At 45.1% G+C, this 13,684-nt stretch overlaps 1 long non-coding RNA gene across 1 annotated transcript; it reads left to right on the plus strand.

The window, feature by feature from the left end:
* Window positions 1-8,979: 8,979 nt before the first annotated feature.
* Window positions 8,980-11,692, plus strand: LOC132811154 (uncharacterized). Its single transcript, XR_009643224.1, has 3 exons — window positions 8,980-9,095; window positions 10,779-10,862; window positions 11,337-11,692. It is a non-coding gene; the product is annotated as an uncharacterized LOC132811154 (long non-coding RNA).
* Window positions 11,693-13,684: the final 1,992 nt, after the last annotated feature.

Here is a 13,684-nt window from a genome sequence, read left to right on the forward strand (position 1 = left end):
TTGAGCTTTTTATTTAAAAAAACGCTACTTTTCGTGCACTTTTTTTTCTGGGAAAAATTGAAACTGTAATGAAGCAGGGTTGCAATAAACGTTACCGGAATTCACCGTCTGACTCAGACACTCATTGAAAGCTGCTTTTTGCTTTAAAGCTGCTAATTTCTTTCAACCTCCAGCACTAAGTTTCCAATGTCCTGGATCAGAAGTGAATGAGTGGCAGAATTGTGAGAAATTGTAAATTTTTCAGGAGTGCGGATTCATTGTTTCACCAGCATTGTAAGGTTTACTGGCAGCAGTGGGAGGTGTGGGCTCGAAACAAAGATTAAAAGTCTCACAACACCAGGTTACAGTCCAACAGGTTTATTTGGAAGTATTAGCTTTTGGGGCACCGCTCCTTCATCGGGTAGCTGTGGAGCAGGATCATAAGACACAGAATTAAAATTAAAACTGTTAAGTTTTTCATCTCTGCAGGTACTGCATCATTTCATCAGCATTGTAAAGGTTACTGCCTGCGGGAGAACGTGTGGGCTGTGTTCATGAGAAACAAAGGTAAAAATCAGACAAAGGTATTGGAATATAATCTGATATTATTTGGAAGGACTAGCTTTCAGAGTGCTGTTCCTTCATCAGGTAGTTGTGGAGCAGGATCATGACATAGAATTTGAACTAAAAAATTACAGTGTCATACAACTGAATGGAACAAATCTAGATTGCTATCAAGTCTTTCATCTTTTAGAATGGGTTGCAGGTTTCAGTTCATTACTATGTAAATCCCAGAATGACTTATAAGGAACGTTCTCAATGTAATTTGAAAGTGACATTTCAGCTCAGAGAATGTATTAAAGGTGTGAGGTTAGAGCCTGCCTGTCTCCTAATGTTGAGTCAGACTGGTTCTACTTCCAAAGTTGGAACGTATAAAATATTAATGGATTGACTGCCTGCAGATTGTGTGCTTTGAGCAAAATTGAATGTGTCTGCTATCTCACACCTCCCCACACACAACATGGGTGCTGGGGAAAAAATGAGCACTATCGCAGTAGTGTTAGTGAGGGGATTTTAAAAAAAGTTTAACCAAGAGATTTAGCCACCTCAGTTTTTAAAAAAAAAACCCCAGGAGATTGGAATCTCCTCCATTGAGGACTGACTCTCAGCTGGCTGGCTACAGCCAGCGTACTGTGAGCAGGAGAAGAGGAGGAGAGGCATTCAAAGTTTGGGAGAAGATTTGTAGCTCGGGTGTTCGTTGTTGTGGTTCTGTTCGCCGAGCTGGGAATTTGTGTTGCAGATATTTCATCCCCTGTCTAGGTGACATCCTCAGTGCTTGGGAGCCTCCTGTGAAGCGCTTCTGTGATGTTTCCTCCGGCATTTATAGTGATTTGTATCTGTCCACTGCAGCTGACAGCTGGAACTGACAACTGGAAGTGGCAGATACAAATCACTATAAATGCCGGCAGAAAGATCACAGATGCACTTCACAGGAGGCTCCCAAGCGCTGAGGATGTCACCTAGACAGGGGACGAAACGTCTGCAACATGAATTCCCAGCTTGGCGAACAGAACCACAACGAGGGGAGGCATTTTGACCTCAATTATTTTTTTCAAAGTTCTAGCTCAAAGGTAGAAGACAGGGAATGGTGGTGGTGGAGGGGTGCTTTTCAGACAGGAGGCCTGTGACCAGTGTGTGCTACGAGGATTGGTGCTGGGTCCATTACTTTTCTTCTTTTATATAAGTGGTTTGGCTGTGAACATAGGTAGAGTAAGTTTGCAGAGGACACCAAAATTGGAGGTATAGTGGACAGTGAAGAAGTTTACTTTTGATTAAAACAGAATCTTGATCAGATGGGCCAATGGGCTGAGGAGTGGCAGATGGAGTTTAATTCAGATAAATGCGAGGTGCTGGTTTTTTCAAAAATGCAATCAGAGCAGGACTTAATGGTAAGGTCCTAGGGAGTGCTGCTGAACAAAGAGACCTTGGAGTACAGATTCATAATTCCTTCAGAGTTGCAGTTAGATAGGATAGTGAAGATGATGTTTAGTATGATTTCCTTGATTCCTTTCCCAATGAATCAAGTGGCTCCATCAGAGGTTGATGTGATATTTGGTTTCAGATTTCTTTCCCCATGTCTTCCTGCAACAAAATTCACAAAATAAGTGATCGCGGTCAGTACAGTCAAATAAATATAATGTGGGCAGCACGGTGGTTAGCACTGCTACCTCACAGTGCCAGAGACCCGGGTTCGATTCCTGCCTTAGGCGACTGTGCAAACTCCACGCAGTCATTCTCCCCATGTCTGCATGGGTTTCCTCCAGGTGCTCCGGTTTCCTCCCACAGTCCAAAAATGTGCAGGTTAGGTGAATTGGCCATGCTAAATTGCCCGTAGTGTTGGGTGTAGGGGTAAATGTGGGAGAATAGGTCTGGGTGGGTTGCGCTTTGGTGGGTTGGTGTGAACTTGTTGGGCCGAAGGGCCTCTTTCCACACTGTAAATAATCTAAAAAAAAAGACAACTCCTGTAGATTGCCGGATGCCTGCTGATCACATATTATCCAGGACACATCGGGCAGCCAGACAGCCTTAAGTGTGTATTGAGGAAAACTTCATTTGGTTACAATGACTTGGAAATGAAGCTGAATAATGATATGAAAATGAAACATCATAGTCATACAGATGTACAGCATGGAAACAGACCCTTCGGTCCAACCCGACTAGATATCCCAACCCAATCTAGTCCCACCTGCCAGCACCCGGCCCATATCCCTCCAAACCCTTCCTATTCATATACCCATCCAGATGCCTTTTAAACGTTGCAATTGTACCAGCCTCCACCACATCCTCTGGCAGATCATTCCATACACAAACTAGAGTGAAAAAGTTGCCTCTTAGGTTTCTTTTACATCTTTCCCCTCTCACCCTAAACCTTTGCCCTCTGGTTCTGGACTCCCCCACCCCAGGGAAAAGACTTTGTCTGTTCATCCTATCCATGCCGCTTATGATTTTATAAACCTCTATATGGTCACCCCTCAGCCTCCAACATCCAGGGAAAACAGCACCAGCTTATTCAACCTCCCCCTATAGCTCAAATCCTCCAACCCTGGCAACATCCTTGTAAATCTTTTCTGAAGCCTTTCAAGTTTCATGACATCTTTCCGATCGGAAGGAGACCAGAACTCTTATTTCCTAAACGCTGAAAACTCCATCCCACACATTCTCCCTCCATCCTCACTTTGCTGAACCTAGTCCGTGCTGTATCCTGAAGGGTCTGGTTTACGCTGATTTACAGCCCACGCTTGGGGGATCTCATTGAAACATACAGAATACTGATTGGCCTGGACAGGGTGGATGTTGGGAAGATGTTTCCATTGGTAGGATCATTGAGAAGAAGGACCAGCTTTTAGAATAAGGACCAGCTTTGTGACAGAGGGATATGGGCCAAACACTGGCAGATGGGATTAGTTTAGTATGCAAACATAGCATGGACTAGTTGGACTGAAGGGTCTACTTCTGTGCTGTATGATTCTGTAATGGTCTCAAAACCATTTTCTTGCCTTCCCCTATAACCATCCACTTTTTTGTTGTTCAAAAGTCAGATGACCTCAGTCTTGAATATATTCAATGACACCCCCCCTTTCCCCCCCCCCCCCCCCCCCCCCACAATTGCAGGAAGTCATCCCCATTTTTGAACTCAATTCCTCTTGCTAATATGCTACTTGCCTTGCTGATTACTTGCTGCACCTGTCTTGACAACTGGCAGTGACTGGTGTAGGAGGACACTGAGCCCCCTTTGTACATCCACACATCATTCCTGATGAAGGGCTCGTGCCCGTAACGTCGACTCTCCTGCTCCTCGGATGCTGCCTGACCTGCTGTGTTTTCCAGCCACACTTGACTCTGATCTCCAGTCCTCACTTTCTCCACATCCCGATATATTATCATTTAAACCATGCACCTCCTTTCTGCATTTTTTTAAAAAAGCAATAGGCTTTAACTTTACATTGTGGTACTGCATTTGCTGTGCGTTTGCCAACGGGGACACAGACCTGGACCAACTTTTCCAGAGTCTGTCCCCTCCCTGGATTCACTCCCTTTCCCTTCAGTTCGTGCAAATCAGCAACTGAATCCCAGAACGAAAGAGAAATGAAAAAGTGGGTGAAAAGAGAGTGCGGTACCCACAGATGTTGGACAGAGTTGCAGTCTGGGGTGAAGTTCATTCAAAGAGAGAGGAACAACAGCAACTTCAGAAACTCACGGCCCAACTTCCGCATTCAGACAAAGAGGCGGTTCTGATTGGCAGGAGGACCAGGCTCCTTCCGGTCCTCCGGCTCTCACCATTGGTCCTTCAGAAGAAAGTCAAGCGCCGTTTCCGCGGACAGCGACGAGCATGCTCAGTGTTTTTGTTGACACCGCAGCACATGCGCAGTGCTTTTGCTGACACTGCAGCACATGCGCAGTATGCTCTGTGGAGGTACTGGCGTTACCGACTGATTTGAATAGGAGAAAAAAAGCTGCAGCCACAATTTTATTTTTCCCTGTGGCTCGACAGTTTATTCCTTTTGAATTTCGTCCGGCTTTGTATGTCTTTTCCTCAGGATAGAGGAGGTCCAAAACTAGACGGCATATGTTTAGGGTGAGAGGGGAAAGATTTAAAAGGGACCTCAGGGGTAACTTTCATGTAGAGTGTGGTGTGTGTATGGAATGAGCTGCCCAGAGGAAGTGGTGGAGGCTGGTACAATGACAGCATTTGAAAGGCATCAGGGTGGGTATATGAATAGGAAGGTGTGAGAGAGATATGGGCGAAATGCTGTCAAATGGGTCACGAGATTAATTTAGGATATCTGGAGGGCATGGGCGAGTTGGACTAAAGGATCTGTTTCTGTGCTGTATGACTCTATGCGTCTATTTCAGTGCAAGTTTCAGAAACATGACTGCAGCTTTTAAAAACACTTAATATATTTTAGCTGTTCTTAATTTTAAAGATCAGCCATTTCTTGCACACCCCTGTCTTCCAGGTAGAGTCATCACTACTGATTCTCTCCCTTTCCTGAGAAAGAGATACAGCAATCAAAGAGTGCATGAGAAAGCATGGGGGAATGGTAGAAGGGGGAAGAGAATGGACAGGGGAGCGGGGTAGAGAGGAGGAGAGAATGGACGGGGGAGTGGGGTAGAGAGGGGGAGAGAATGGACAGGGAGCGGGGTAGAGGGGGGGAGACAATGGACAGGAGAGTGGGGTAGAGCGAGAGAGAGAGAGAGAGAGAAAATTACAGGGGACAGAGGGTCGGGTGCAGAAAATGAGGGGAAGAGAGAGAAGAAGGCTGAGGACAGAGAATTGGTGAGTACAGAGTGTGAGGAGAGAGAGTGGATGGGGACCAAATGGTTGGGGGACTGACAGCACAAATCCCACCTTCCTCAGAACTGGTGTCAGTGTCTCATGAATTGGAACCCACTCCACCCACAGCAGACCTGAGGCAATCGTTTCTCAATAGATGCTTGGCTAACGCAGTAGAATCATATAATCCCGACAGGCCATTTGGCCCATAAAATTCAGACTGACCTTCCAAACAGTATCCCAGCCAGACCCACCCATTTTTCCTACAGTTCCCCATGGTTAACCGACCCTCAGTTGCACATATGTGGACACTTCAGCACGGCCGATCCACCTTGAACTGCAGATATATAGACTGTGAGAAGAAACTGGAGCACCCAGAGTTAACTCACGCAGACAGAAGAATGAGAACGTGTTAAAGTCCACACAGACAGCTGCTCAAGAGTGGAACCGAATCCAGGTCCCTGACATTGTCAGGCAGTCGTACGAACCACTGAGCCACCCAGAGCTTTGATGTTCTGCTTTGTCCCAGTAGTTTGTAACTTCTCATGTGCCCTCAGCAGAGGCTCTCTCCTCCTGACATTGTTGAACCACACCCACTGCAACCTCCCTTTCCCACTCCTCCAGCCCTGAGCACATCGGTTCCTGAATCCTGGCACCAAACAGACACCAATGCCATCTGTGCTCCTCCTGACAACTGCAGAGAACGGAGACCATCCCTGTCACTGTTCTGTCCCTTACCACCACCTCCCCCTCCCCAATGTTGTTTTTACTCCCACAGCCCAACCAGTTAGCTCCTCCCACCTGCAGCCCTCTATCAGATCCCCTTTACCTGCCAGACCTGCACTTACACCCTCCTGACCCTATCCACTGATGCAAACAAAAGGCTCTCTCCAGAGGGGAATGACCATCTCCCAGAATAAAGTGCCTGGTTAACTTTCCCACTTTACCCTCAACATGTGTGCAGCCTGGCTTCCAGCTCCATCTCTCTGAACGAATGTCCTCTAGGATGTGTTTGCCCTGGATCACAGCATCGAGGGCATCCCACCTTCTGCAAATTGTAAGACAAGCCCCACCCTGCCCTCTCCAATGTGTGTTGTATAACTGATAGCCAAGTTCGGAACCCATGAGGATTGCCTCAACAGGGACCTTGGTTTCATGTCACACTACAAGTGATCCCACTCACACAGGCTTGTACCCCATTACTCACATACGTTACCAAGCACGGTCGTATGCAAACACATGCTCTTTGCACATACACACACACTAACATGCACACCAATCAGTTTCTGGGGTGAAATTGCAATTGCAGAATTTTATTTGCAGATACATTATATTTTGCCCAAAAAGCACACAATCTTCAGGCAGTCAATTCATGTGACATGTTATAAATCCCTAATTGTTGTGGTTCTGTTTGCTGAGCTGGGAATTTGTGTTGCAGACGTTTCGTCCCCTGTCTAGGTGACATCCTCAGTGCTTGGGAGCCTCCTGTGAAGCGCTTCTGTGATGTTTCCTCAGGCATTTATAGTGATTTGTATCTGCCGCTTCTGGTTGTCACTATAAATGCCGGAGGAAACATCACAGAAGTGCGTCATTGTAGGCTCCCGAGCACTGAGGATGCCACCTAGACAGGGGACGAAACATCTGCAACACAAATTCCCAGCTCGGCGAACAGAACCACAACAACGAGCACCCGAGCTACAAATCTTCTCACAAACTTTGAAATCCCTACTTTGGAAACAGAACCAGTCTGACTCAAGATTGGGTTGCAGACAGACTCTAACATGAGTGAATCAGATGGTTTTCTTTCCCCAGAAAATGATTTCATCATTAGATTCTGAACTCCAGATTTCTGACTGAATTCCAATTCCGCCATCTGCTGTGGCGGGATTCAAACCCAGGTGTCCCGAGGAGTCCCCAGAACTGGGTTGATAGTCCAGTCGATAATGGCACTCAGCCCTTGTTCCTTCAATCACCCTTTGCTGGCACATGAACTCACTGGTGCCTCCGTAGGTTAGAGGAGGGGGTGATGCCCTTCCCACACTGAGAGTAGGTGAGCATGCTGTGCCTGGTGTGGACCCGCTAGTGCGTCTGCAGGCTGGAGGAATTGATGAATCCCTTCCTGTGCTTGGAGCAGGTGATTGGCCATTCCCCTGTTGTGGACTCGCTGGTGAACTTCTAAAATCTCTAACCATATAATCGAGAAAAAAACCCACTCTATTCACTACTGCAGACTTACAGCAAGGTTACACGTTAAAAAGTGTGCACTAATCTGTTCCTGTGCTGTGAGCTCTCCTACACATTTTCCTCCAAGATCAGCTGTGAATTTTGCTGTTTTTAAATTTTTCCAAGATGTTCAGAGAGACATGATTTCAAACAGCAGAGGCAGTAACTATGCAGATTCACTGCTGTGTCCGTTAGTAATATACGTTTCTTTCTCTCTCTCTCTCTCTCTCTCTCCCTTACAGACCATGTGCTCACTGCCTTTGGCTGTCTTTCTCCATTTTAAAATTGCTGTTGTCTTGATTTTTTTTACTCCAAAGTTCCAAAACAATGCATCAACATATAAAACATTAATAGCTGTTCCTGGAATTCAAGGAAATCGCCTCCAAAACTCAAAATACCTCAAAAAAAGGAGCAGCTCTTACAGCCACAAATTTTCCGGTCCTCCATCTCCATGACTCTATAACAAATGTTCAACGAACTAGTCTGCAATTTCCCACATATGGCCTCCCTCCCATTTTGCATACAAGTGTTACATTAGCATTTTTCCAAACCAATGGAACCATAAGATCATACGACACAGGAGCAGAAATTAGGCCATTCAGTGCATCGAGTCTGCTCCACCATTCAATCATGGCTGAGATGTTTCTCAACTCCATTCTCCAGCTTTCTTCCCGTAACCTTTGATCCCCTTGACAATCAAGAACATATATATATCAAGTCTTAAATAAACGCAATGAATCTTTCCCATGTTCAGAGATTTTTGGAATTTTGTAACTAATGAATTCACTATCTCCACTGCCACTTCCTTCAGGACCCAGGATGTAGGCCATCAGCACCAGTCGACTTGTCTGTCCTCAATCCAAATAGCTTGCTGTGTACCTTTACCCTCTCAATGTTGATTGTTTAAGTTCTATCCTTTCTACAGCCTCTGACTTGCCAATTCTAACAGGAATAGTTCTGTTGTCTCCCAACGTAAAAACTGAGATCATCTCTGCCACTTCAGTGTCCCCAATGAACTAACAGTTCTCATCTTCCAAGGTACCACACTTAGCTCAGCGACTCTGTTCCCATTAACATACCAACAGAAGCTTTTGCTGTCCTTTTTGATATTTAGTGCGAGGTTTCTTTTGTAAGTTAACTTACCTATTTTTATTTATCGTTTTTACTATCCCTTTGTTTATGTTTGAAACTTTCCTAATGTTTGACCCTTCCAGAGGTCTAGAATAACATTTCACAACTGGCTGAAAAGTTATTAAAAAACTACTTTGAAACTTTTTTAAATAACACCTTTCTGGCGGCTGGGGGCCGGAAAAACGATCGCCCCGCCCCCATTGTCTCCGATTGTTTGGAGGGCTCCCCCAACCACGCCCCCTCAGTTGGTGACGACGTTGTCTGGACCCCGCCCCCTGCGTGTTGGCGCATGTGCAGTGTAGGTCCCGCGGCCGGACAAAGCCAGTGTTACTGAGTGTGGGAGAGGAATGGCGCCGGCGGCTGAAGGAACAAGAACAGAAACCGCTGGAAAAGCTGAGCAGGTCCGGCAGCTCGTGTTGAGAGAAATGTGAGGACGTGTTTCGGGTCCGGGGATCCTTCTTCAGAACAGGACCAGGTTTCAGAAACATCCCGGGGAGGTCGCCAGGTCCGAGCGCCAAGACCTGGCTCCTGCCCCCGGGAGAGGAGACAGTGAGACAGGGTAGGATTGGGAACCGCGGGAGGAGGGAGACTGGGGAGTTTATAAACTCCTAGGGGGAGGCCGCAGGCCGCGAATAAAAGCCCCACAGGCCCAGTGTTTACTTCACCGGGGAAGGAGCTCTCGGGTTGCCTGGCAACCAGCCGCCATCTTTGTGAGGGTCAGGCGCTGTCTTGGGGCGGGGAGCGCGGGCGGCCATCTTGGTGAGGGCACCATCAACTGTCATTTCCGGGAGAGAATTCCAACCTCGTGGCAGCCCCGGCCTTGGCCGAGCTTCATTCCCCACACAGTGTAGTGATGTGCAGGTTAGGGGGGCTCAGCCATGCTAAATTACTGATTAATGCCCAAGGATGGTCTGGTTAGTGTATGTTGACCATGCTAATTTACCCCCCAGTGTCCAGAGATGTGCAGGTTAGAGTGGACTGGCCGAGGTAAGTGTATCCATAGTGTTCGGGGTTCTGCAGGTTAGGGTGAAGGTCTGGACCCCCGAGATCGGTCAAAAGAATCACTGGGAGCTGAATGAAATAAGGCAGCCTAGCACAGATTTGTCCAGCAACACAGGTTAAAAACTTTATGTTCCGTGGCAAAATTACACAATTCCTTTTGAAAATTACTCATTATTTATTTTTGAGACAGCACAGCCTTAATGACAAGAAAAGACCAATAAAATGTAATAAGGTGACATGATTGACAGCAGGTTAGTCCAATGATATTTCCTGGGAAACAGATTGTTTTACGTGCAAAATCATCCCATGCTTGCTAGTTCAAGATTAGTTCGAATACCAAATTACTTATGATTCACATTATGCAAACTCCATTGTTCTCTTTATTTCTAAATCCAACCAACTCAGCAAAGCAGCAATTCAAGTTCAATGTCAAATCATAACCTGAAGCCATTTTGTTATATTATTTTAAAATATTATTTAAAATTGAAATGCCATTTTGTGGTTAATAAAAACCTACATACACCTGTTGCTCCTAACAACAGCCTAAATTCAAATTTTAAATCCTGATCTCAATAAAGCAGCAGTTGTCTCATTACCCAAAAGGGTGAGACCACAAATAATATCAATACGGTTTTGATGGCTAATAACTCCTGAAAATCCTTCTACAAAAAAAAGTCACTGAGAGCTGCATATCCCAAAGTGTGATATTCCTGTTTTGTAGAGCTTTTGGATGCTTCCATTCTGTGCAAAACTCAGGGGAGACTATGTTCCTACAGTTACAGCACGAGGAGTACTTACTTTATTCAAAATAATAACCAAGTTTAGTGTAGGTAAGGGAGGGACCTTGCAAATAAGAGGCCTGCCTATCTTTGTGACTTCCTTGAGGCTGTTCAATAGATGGGTCTTTCAGTAAGAGATGCGGTTATTGTCCCAGAACAGTTCCACCCATCCCATAATTGGGAAGACATTGGTGCCATTAGGGGTCAAAAAGTCTTTTGCTGAAGTCAGCACATAACAGACCACTTCATCCCTGCCAAATATTCTATTGTGACTTTGAAGAAACAAATTGTAACCGAAAGATAACATTTCCCTATCTTCTCTTTTGCAGTGTGACCTATTTGGATAGGGCAAGGCTTACCAGGGTAGCCCACAGCACAACTGGTATCAAACTGGCACACAACACCTTTACAGGGTAAAGACCGTTTAGACTTGTTCTGTAAATGAACTGTTCAAGCTCTGACCACTGCAATAGTCATTCTTGGTAATGTTCAATCCCCCAGCATTTGGATGGGTATATGAATAGGAATGGTTTGGAGGGATATGGGCCGAGTGCTGGCTGGTGGGACTAGATTGGGTTGGGTTATCTGGTCAGCATGGCGGGTTGGACCGAAGGATCTGTTTCTATGTTGTACATCTCTATGACTCTATAAATGGGTGATCTAATTGTTCGTTCACAACAGTAAGTAAACATCCTTCAACATCCATCTTTTGAAGACCATTCAGGCTCATAGAAACTTCAATCAAATCACCCCTTGCTATTCCAAACTCTGGTTGAAAGTCAGACCTGCCTGACTAATGATTTCCCATAAAACAGTCTGTTCATTGTGGGTGTCAATCCAGTTTACCTTCTGTGAATTGCCTTTAAGGCATTTTCATTCTTCCTTAGGTAAGGATATCAAAACTGAGCACCGTGTTCAAGATGTAGTCCCACCAGTGCTCTGTAACTGAGGCATAATCTCCTTACATTTATGTCATTGGCCTTTCTAATCACTTGCTGTGCTTGCATTCTAACTTGTGACTTTGCAAGGCCCCTGGATCCCTCTGCATCTCAGAATTATGCGGTTGTTCTCCAAATAGGTAATAAATTGCATTTTACCATATTGTACACCACTTGCAAGAGTTTTGCTTATTTATTTAACCAATCTAACAATCTGCATCCTTGATATGTCATCCCCACAATGTACTTCTCAATCTATTTTTGTGTTTCCTGCAAATGTAACCACATACCTTTGATCCCCTCCTGTAAGTCATCTATATAATTGTAGAAAGTTGAGGAGCCAGCAGAGATGCCTGTTGGAACCCCACCATACTTTCAAATATACAACCAATTTGACAAAAGAACCATTTTTGCATATCCTGTTTTCTGCCAGTCAGTTGATGTTCTATAACTATACTTTACACCATGAGCTCCTCTGTGCAATTTGCTTTTCGTGAAAACATGTCAAACACCTTTAGGATATTCAAGTTCAGTATATCCACAGGCTTCAATTTCCATACTCTTTCAAAATTCCTTTAGGACGGCATGGTAGCACAGTGGCTCCCTCTCACGGCCAGAGACACCTGTTTGATTTCAGCCTTGAGTCGACTATCTGTTTGGAGTTTGTATGTTGTGTCTATGTCTTTGTGAGTTTCCACTGGGGGCTCCACAGTCCAAAGATGTGTAGGTTGGGTGGATTAGCCATGCTGGATTGTGTAATGTCCTTGGATGTACAAGCTAGGTGAGTTAGCCATGCTAAATGCAGGGTTACTGGAGTAGGGTGGCAGTCTGGATCTGGGTGGGATGCACTTGAGGGTTGGTGCAGGACTTGATCGGCCAAATGGTCTCTTTCCGCACTCTCGGAATTCTATGAATAAATTGGTGAAACAGCATTTTGTTTTCATATTAGCATGCTGATTCTTTTCAATTACCACGAGTTTTTTGACATGGTGGTTATAATCTCCTTAATTGATTCAAAAACAAACGTTTAATTGCCATTGACTCAAGGGATTCATTTTCCATGATGTATCTTTCCCTTCTAGAACAGAAGTATTAAATATGTTACTCTCCAGTCTGAGGAAAATTTGCCTGATCTAATAAATCTTGGAAGATTAACATTAATGCAAATATGAACTCATTAGCCACCTTTTAAAATTCTATGATGAAGTCCACCTGTACCCAGAGATTTGCCAGCCCATAGCACTATCAGTTCGCTCAATAGCATTTATCTAATGATTCTCATTTCACCAAACTCCTTTGTTTGTTCAACCTATGGGGTTAAAGGCAGGATTCTTGACAGTGTGGTGGAACAGAGGGATCTTGGAGTCCAAGTCCATAGATCGCTCAAAGTTGCCACCCAGGTTGATAAGGTTGTTACAGAGGTGTACAGTATGTTGGCTTTCATTAGCAGGGAGATTGAGCTTAAGAGCTGCAAGGTTATGTTGCAGCTGTATGGAGTACTGGTTAGATCACACTTGGAATATTGTGTTCACTTTTAGTCACCTAATTTTAGGGAAGATGTGTAGGGAAAATTTCCAGAGGAAACATCACAGAAGCGCTTCACAGGAGGCTCCCAAGCACTGAGGATGTCACCGAGACAGGGGACGAAACGTCTGCAACACCCATTCCCAGCTCGGCGAACAGAACCACAACAGGAAGATGTGTAAGCTGAGAGAGGGTACAGAGGAGATTTACCTCGATGCTGCCTGGAATGGAGGGTATGTCTTAGGTTGAGGGAGCTAGGGCCTTTCTCATTGGAACAAAGAAGGATGAGAGGTGACTTTATAGAGGTATACAAGATGTTGAGAGGCATAGATAGAATGAATAGCTAGAGACTTTTTCCCCAGGTCAGAAATGTCTGTCATGACAGGGCATAATTTTAAGGTAATTGGAAGAAGGTTTAGGGGAGATGTCAGAGGTAGGTTTTTTACTCAGAATGATGAGTGCATGGAATGCACTTCCAGGGTTGGAATGAGAGTCAGATACATTTAAGGACATTTAAGCGACTGCTGAACAAGCACATGGACGGCAGTAAATTGAGGGGTGTGCAGGCTCTTCTCATCTTCAAGTTGGATAAAAGGCTGGTACAACAGCGAGGGCTGAAGGGTCTGAACTGTGCTGTATTGTTCTATGTTCTCGCTCCAGAACGATGCAGCAGCAGTATTGGAAGAACAAAATTGCATCAAACCCTTGACACTTCCAGAGATGGGCACTGTCGATGGAAACTCAGTTAAATTCTGCAGCAATCAGGTGATAGC

The sequence above is a fragment of the Hemiscyllium ocellatum genome, unplaced genomic scaffold (assembly GCF_020745735.1).
Source record: "Hemiscyllium ocellatum isolate sHemOce1 unplaced genomic scaffold, sHemOce1.pat.X.cur. scaffold_2127_pat_ctg1, whole genome shotgun sequence".
Lineage (NCBI taxonomy): Eukaryota > Metazoa > Chordata > Chondrichthyes > Orectolobiformes > Hemiscylliidae > Hemiscyllium > Hemiscyllium ocellatum.